A 7952-nucleotide genomic window follows, 5' to 3' on the forward strand; every position below is an offset into this window, starting at 1 on the left:
CTTCACCTACCCCGCACCACCAACCAGCCATTCCCCACCCACTCTCTCCAGCACCACCCCCTCCAGCCGTTCCCCCCTCCCCCTCTTTCACATCTTCTTCTTACTGTCAAACATACAAACAGATACACACATTTCCTTCTTCCTCTATTTCCATTACCAAAAACCTCTATCGCCATCTCCACAAACCCCTAATTCTCTTTCCTTCCTCCATGTCCTAACCCCTTCTCCACCCCCCATCCCCCACACCTCCCGCACTCGCCGACCCACCCGCAAAAGGCCACAAAAGAATGGGTTCTCTAATACCATTTCAAGACTTGAATGCACAACCCATTCAAAGAAGGCACAATTCTTTTCATAGTCAAAAGAGCACACACGTTGCTCATATACAAAATCATATTAAGTAACCACTGTTGTCGAGCTCATCACTGCCAAAATTTGTATATATAGGAATGTTACCTGAACCCACAAATTCAAATCTAAATTCAAGAATTATGCCAAAAATTGAATCAATTACTTTGATTATTTTTTTTTAGATTAATGATGAATGAATTAAGTTATTTGGTTGAGTAAGTATTTTGAGAGATGGATGTGGGTGTTGTTATATATATATTCTGAATATTTCATTTTAAAAATATTATGTGTTGAGGGTTTAAGAATTCAAATGAAAAAAAGGTAAGTAAAAGTGTCTGCTTTACAAATCAGGACAAATATAAAAATTCATTCGCTCATTTTGTCCAAATTAAAAACAGCATTATTTTAGAAACGGATTAAGTATAAGATGTTTTGTATTCATAATGGAGCCCAATGATATTCCAATGAGTCGCAATCAGGAGACCCCATATGAGTGATCATCGCGATGGTCTTTTCACAATCAAGGAGAAAGACCTGGTCCGGTTATTATAGAGTCCATTTTGAAAGCAACATTTCTCACACGAGTTTTCACATTCAAAATGCGAGCTCAATAACAAGGTTCTGTTTTTTTTTTTTTTTGGGTAATACATTGGCAATAAATTCTGAGAGGGCTAAAGAAGAGAGAGTGAGATATACATGAAGAGAGAATGAAGGGGTGTTAGCTGTGGGAGCAACATGTTTTTCCCTTCATAGGTTTTAATTTAGGGAAAAAGCATCCTTTTCATTTCAAATTATAATTGAAAAGTCGAATTCACACCTAAATTATATGAGTGATTTATTACACACCTTAACTATAAAAAAGTGATATTTTTTATATCGTGTCAGGCATTATACCACTTACATATGGTGTGGTGTTTTACACGCGCTGCCACATCAGCACCACGTCAACGCCACGTCAGCATAATTCAAAAAATAATAAATTTATTATTTTCATAATTTTTTTCTTTTTAATTTAATTTTTTTCCCTGCTTCTTCGATGTCTAAAACCTCCATTGTTGGCAATGTTCAAAATCTCCATTACCTCCATTACACCATATTCACCACCATAAACTTTATCCCACCAACAAAATTACCATAACAATTAATTTCTTCTAACATTGATCTTCATCCGTGACCCATCGTCTTTTCTTAAAAAAAAAATAAAAAAATTCCCAGCTATAATGACCATTATTGTTTCAAAAAATGGTCATTCGTCTGTTGACCTCTGTGTTTTAAATGGTAATGACCAAGACATTTTCGTATTTTTTCTATTTGTGTTCCAGCTATAATTTTTTGTAAAAAAAACTAATATGGTAGCAAGCTCCATTTTTGGATGGATTAATAATTAACAGACAGAGAGGAGAAAGTCGACGAATCCGACTTTTCCGATGAGAATTCACCGGAAAACATCCTTGCTACAAAATTTTATTTTTTTTATAAAATTTTGTTTTGCCCGTTTAAATATCAAATACAATTTGATTTTGTTCATTGTGAAATTGACATTAATTCGATAAAGGTGGATGATGAATTATGTTATTTGGGGATGGAGTTGAAATTTGGAGGTGGGGTGATGAAGAAACTGTGTAGGTTGGGGTGGGGGTGATGAAGAAGAAGATGGTTTGAGATTAGAGTTGGAGTTTCGGGGTGGGGGGTGATGAAGAAGATGATGGTTTTGGGGGGTGGGGGTGATGAAGAAGATGATTGTTTGGGGGTGAGAGTGGGGAGATGGATGCTGGGGGTTAGAGGAGGAGTATTTTAATTTTTTTAAAATTTTTTGCATTAATTTTTAAATTTAAACGCGTCATTTTTTATTTAAATAATTATGTATTTTTCACGTCAGATCTAGGGAGTAAAAAGTATCACTTTTTTTATAGTTAAGGTGTGTAATAGGTCATTTATATATTTTAGGTGTGGATTCAACTTTTCGACTATAGTTTAGGGTGGAAACGATGCCTTTTCCCTTAATGTTTTTAGCCGTTTACTTTTGTTATTTAATAGGTTGGACGTGCCTAAAATAAGTGTAACACACGCGCCATAGAATGGGGGTCGCGGAGAGGTAATAATATCACTTTTATATAGTTAAAGTGTGTAATATGTCACTTATATAGTTTAGATGTGGCTTCGACTTTTCTTGTATAGTATGGGGTGAAAATGATGCTTTTTCCCTATTTACGAAAAATGTCCCTATCTTTTCTTTCTTCCATGCTTCGACTTTTGCTCTTTTTATTCGAGATTACCTCTGGTAGGCGTTTGAATATGTGATTTATGTTTATGACATAAAATTATGAGATGAAATTACAGTTTGATTATGCAATTTCATCTTATAATTTTATATCATGATAAAAAATTTTAAATTCTCCAAAAAAACATGATTTGAGAATTTCAAATCATGATCTGAAAATTTTCAAATACAAATATTAATCCATAAGTTTATATTTTGTATAACGAACCTCACCATTTATATTACCAACCATTTATTTTATATTTAAATAAAATTTATAATTCATATGATTTTTTTATCAATCTTTAAACCATATTCTCACCAACATATAGCTCTCTTGATCATGAGAATTCTTCACTTTTTTTTTTTTTCATTTTATTAAGAAAATGATATTTGGCCGTAAAATAAAAATTGAAGTTCTATTTGAAAAAGTGAAAAATTGTTGAATTTTTCTCAAATTTCAACTTCACCTTTATAGTTACAAAAGTCTTAAAAAGATATGACCTAACACAACCTCGAATCTAACTTCAACTCTAACTCCAACTTATGTTGATTTTCATGACTGAAGGCTAGGGGTGAGCATTCTAATTTGTTTGATTTGGTTGATTAACATCGATTTGATTTTTAAATTTTTGGATTGACGAAAGTGACAACCGTAAATAAATTTGATTTGGTTTGATTTCTACAAATTTGGTTCGATTATTTCGAATTCTTATTTCGATTTTGAAGATTAAAGTAGTGAATCTTTCTTTGTCATGACTGTACATTTAAAATTGGTGATTTATCTAGAGAAATAATTTTTTTCAAACCTATTTTTCAATTCCAAATATAGATAACTCAACATGCATGAAATGAACTAACCATAAGCTTAACATGATATATAACTGCAGCCGAAAACTCGACACTCGTTGTCTCGTCTCCTCGAAGCGCCGTTGAAAGTCTGAAACAAGTCAACAACCAGTGTTGAAATCAATGCTTAGGGTTAGGGACATAACTCATAACTCATATGACATTTGGCGATTTGGGTTACTTATTGTATATTATATTTATACTAAATATATTTATACTACATATATTTAATATATATATATAGTATAAGTTATATTTAGTATAAGTTACACACACACGCACACACACACACACACACACACACACACACACACATATATATATATATATATATGTCCAGCCCTACTAAAGGCCTACAAAACTTATTATTGCTTCAAATCAACTTCCTACTTTATCATTTATGATTCACCAAATTTATCATTCCATCTATAAATGTTGTATTTTTTAAAAATAATTTTGTGATAGTTTATTATACTTTTGTTATGAACTTTTGCTTTTTCAGCAAGATTGCACAAAGAATTTGGAAAATTTGATAATTTACACAACTTATGAATTTTTTTTGCTTATAAAAAACAACTTAGATCCGAAATTGCATGTCCAAACAAAACTTCAACTTCATCTCATATAATTTCATCTTACATGGCCAAATGGGCCCTTAGTTTCACCCAATCATCTATTATCTTGGTTGACATTTGAACATGCGACAATCATAATTTCAGATCATAATTTTAAATTTCAATTGCTCAAAACTAGTGTATACGATTGCAATTTGCACAATGATAAAATAATTAAATATTAATATCATAATAGTTCTTATTTAAGAAATGAACTCAAACAAATGAAACACTTTTTAAACAATTCCCGCTCTTTAGAGATTTCTCCAACATTTTCTACAATAAAATTATGGGATAAAGATTTTGAGAAACATAGAGGTTCAATATAAAAATAACTTCATTAAAATTGATATCGATAAGCTTGAATAAGAGAAAAAATTAAAATAATAATAAAAAGGATAAAGGAGTAATATCATATGTCAAATTCTTTTCACATTTACAAATGCAAACATATGCAATATCAAATATTAAAGAACACCAAATTAGTGTCAATATATCTAATACTAAATGAATAAAAAAAAATAATACTTCATTCGCTCGCTTTTACTTATTATTTTTTGACATGACACACTCATTAAAAAATAATGATTGAACAGTAACTTTACCATACTATCTATATTAATTGATGTTTAGTAATAAGTATTGAAAAATGATTTTGGAGAAGAGAAAAGACATCTTTTAACATCTGAACTTATCCGCTCAACTTACTTTAGCACTTAAACTAAACTTTCATTTATTTATCCCCTTAACAGTTTTATAGTGAATTAATTTCAGCCCTAAAGGCTAACGTGACATTAAAAAAATGCGTGAATCTGATTTTCTGTGCAAAAATGGCCCACTAATATTTATAAATATATATAGAAAAAGAAAGAAAAAAACTCTCCCATTTCCTCTTTCCCTTCCCCCTCCTTCTAACCCCCCCCCCCCCCTAATTTCTCCCCTTTCATTGGCCCAAACCGCTTCCCCCCACCCCATTTTCACCTAATTTCTTTTTCTTCATTTACCAAATTCACCCCCCAACCTCACTTCCACTCCAATTTCTCCTCCTTCAACTATCAAATCCGTCACCCTCACACCAATTTCTCCTCCAACTATCAAATTCATCACCCTCACCCCAATTTATCCTTCTTCAAACCCCTTTTCTCATACCCTCTTTTTATTTATAGGCTTGAGATTAGTTTAAAAGGAATGAAATTGAATTTGAAAAATGAATCACTATCTTTGTGGATTTGAAAAATTAGAATGAAATTAAAATTGAAGTCATTTTTCGATGAATTTTGTTGGAGATAGAAATGGAGGAGATTGGTTGGTTTGTGTTTTTGGTGAGGTGGAAGAAGATGGGTGGTGGTCAACTAGTTATTGTTTTTTTGGTGGGAGTCGACTGAAATAAAATTTATTGTTATTTTCCGGCTGGACTTCATCGGAATCAACTCAAAAGGGTCAATTTTGGTTGATTTGTGGACTTTTGGATATTTAGTTGTTGGTTCGGTTTTAAAGAGTTTGGATTGGTATGATCGAATTTATCAGATGGAGTTGAGCTTTTTTATAACTGATTTATTATTTTTTTCGATGGGGTTTGGCTTGATCGTCGGTTTCAGATGAATTTGGGGTAGGAAAAATGGTGGTGTTTGATCGGTAGAAATGGCATTTTCTGATAAATTGTGCTGCAATTTTCATTTTCAATGATTCCCCTAAATACCCAAAATTGTACAATGGATTCAAAGAAAATGATCCATTTTCATATTTTTAATTTCAACAGTATATAATAATTTGTGGCACATGATTTTTTTATTTTCAATATATATATTAGTGACACTTTTTTTAAATAATTTGTGATGTGGCGCGACGTGACGGTGATGTGGCCTTGATGTGTGGGAGCGTGTAATACACTCTTCGTGGTGAGAGTCGTATTACATCTTTAGGGTTGAAATTAATTCACTATAAAACTATTAAGGGGGGTAAATAATTATAAATTTATCTTAAGGGCTAAAGTAAGTTGAGCGGATAAGTTCAGGGGTGAAATAATGACTTTTCTCTTTGGAGAATAAGTAATTAATACTAAGAGTAAAACGTGCAAAATATTTTATTTTTTCTTGATTTGTCAAAAATCTATATTACATTACATTATATTATATTATATTATTTATATCTATCCTAGAGATCTAACTTCTCTTACTTAGTAACTATGAAAGAAAGATCCAGACTCTATCAAAATATGAAGGAATTTTTCTCCAATTTGACAACAAATCCTTCCATTTGGATTTTGAGTTACATGGGATAACTCAGAGTTTGTCACAATTGAGTGCTATCAGAAATTTTAGAAGTACTAGGGGTGCTATCAACAAATTTTTTTGTAGCAATAGTAATAATTTTTTTACGAAGTTTTTCATCAGAAACTTCTTTTAATAACTCAAGAACGCTATCAGCAGTGAGAGTTTGAACATTCAAATCTAAATCTTCAAACTGTAATTGCAATTTATAAAAAGTTTTATCACAAACACAATTATCACCATTGCAGTCAACACAAATATTAGCATGATCACTATCAGATGAATTAGATAATTCAACATTATTTTCAGATTTAGAATCACAATTATAATCAGACTCTGAACCAGAAGTGTATAACAAACCATAAACTTGATCATGAATATCATCAGCAAAACCTAAAGACTTAAGCTTTTGGAGCTTGTAGTTATGAGCAATATGCCCAAAGTTACCACATCTATAACACTTAATTATTCCCCTGGTTCTGAGTTAATTTGTCTTTCTTATAGAATTTATTACTCCCTCCGTCTCAAATTATGTGTTGTCATTTGATCGGACACGATATTTAAGAAATAAGTATTGACTTTGTTAAAGTTACAAAATTATCCTTCTTAAAAAAAGGAGTAATAGTATTTAAAATCAAGTGGGACCACTATTAATTGAAAAAACAAATAAAAAAAGAAGTAATAGTATTTAAAGTCAAGTGGGACTACTAAGGGTAAAATTGTAATTGTGTTTTTAAAAACTTATCAAATAAGAAAAGGTGACATTCTTTTTGGGACGGACCAAAAAAAAAATGGCGACACATAATTTGGGACGAAGGGAGTACAAATTATTGTCTGCTCTGAACCCAAGATGTAAACTGATAGATAATGCATCAAATCAGACCTTATTGGTCGAAACAAACTTCGCAAGGTCCAAGGTCACCATAAGAAAACCTATAAGATGGGATGAAATTGAATTTTTTGAAACATGAATCTTAAATTCGGTTATTTCTCCGAATCAAGTCATGGATGATGTGACAAACTCTGAGTTATCCCATGTAACTCAGAATCCAGATGGAAGGATTTGTTTTCAATTTGATTACGGTTTATAACCGACATTCCTTTACTATGCCAAAATTATTGCCTGCTATGTATCATATATCTCCTATTGAACCAGTTATGGTCCAGCTAGAAATCGTGCAACATCTTTACATACTATTGATTCTGTATCTATACCTGCATCTACACACTTTGTAGAAAAGATTAAAATCAATAGAACGCTGAATATGGACTATCTTCCCTCGACAAATATTGTGACCTAAAAATTGAATACTTGTCTGGAATAAACTCATTTTTAGTTTAGATATCACTAAATCATTTTATATCATAATCTTTTTAAACATATCAAGATGTTTAAAATGTAATTCGAATGTTTTTGAAAACACTAGAATATCATCAATATAAACAATAATGAAATTCATATATGGATTAAAAATGTCATTAATTATTTTCTGGAATTCAGAAGGAGCATTTTTCAATCCAAAAGGCATCACATTCCATTCTAATTGACCGAATGGGACATTGAAAGCAATTCTATAAGTGTGCTCTCTAAATATCTAAATTTGTCAA

The sequence above is a fragment of the Capsicum annuum genome, chromosome 7 (assembly GCF_002878395.1).
Source record: "Capsicum annuum cultivar UCD-10X-F1 chromosome 7, UCD10Xv1.1, whole genome shotgun sequence".
Classification (NCBI taxonomy): Eukaryota; Viridiplantae; Streptophyta; class Magnoliopsida; order Solanales; family Solanaceae; genus Capsicum; species Capsicum annuum.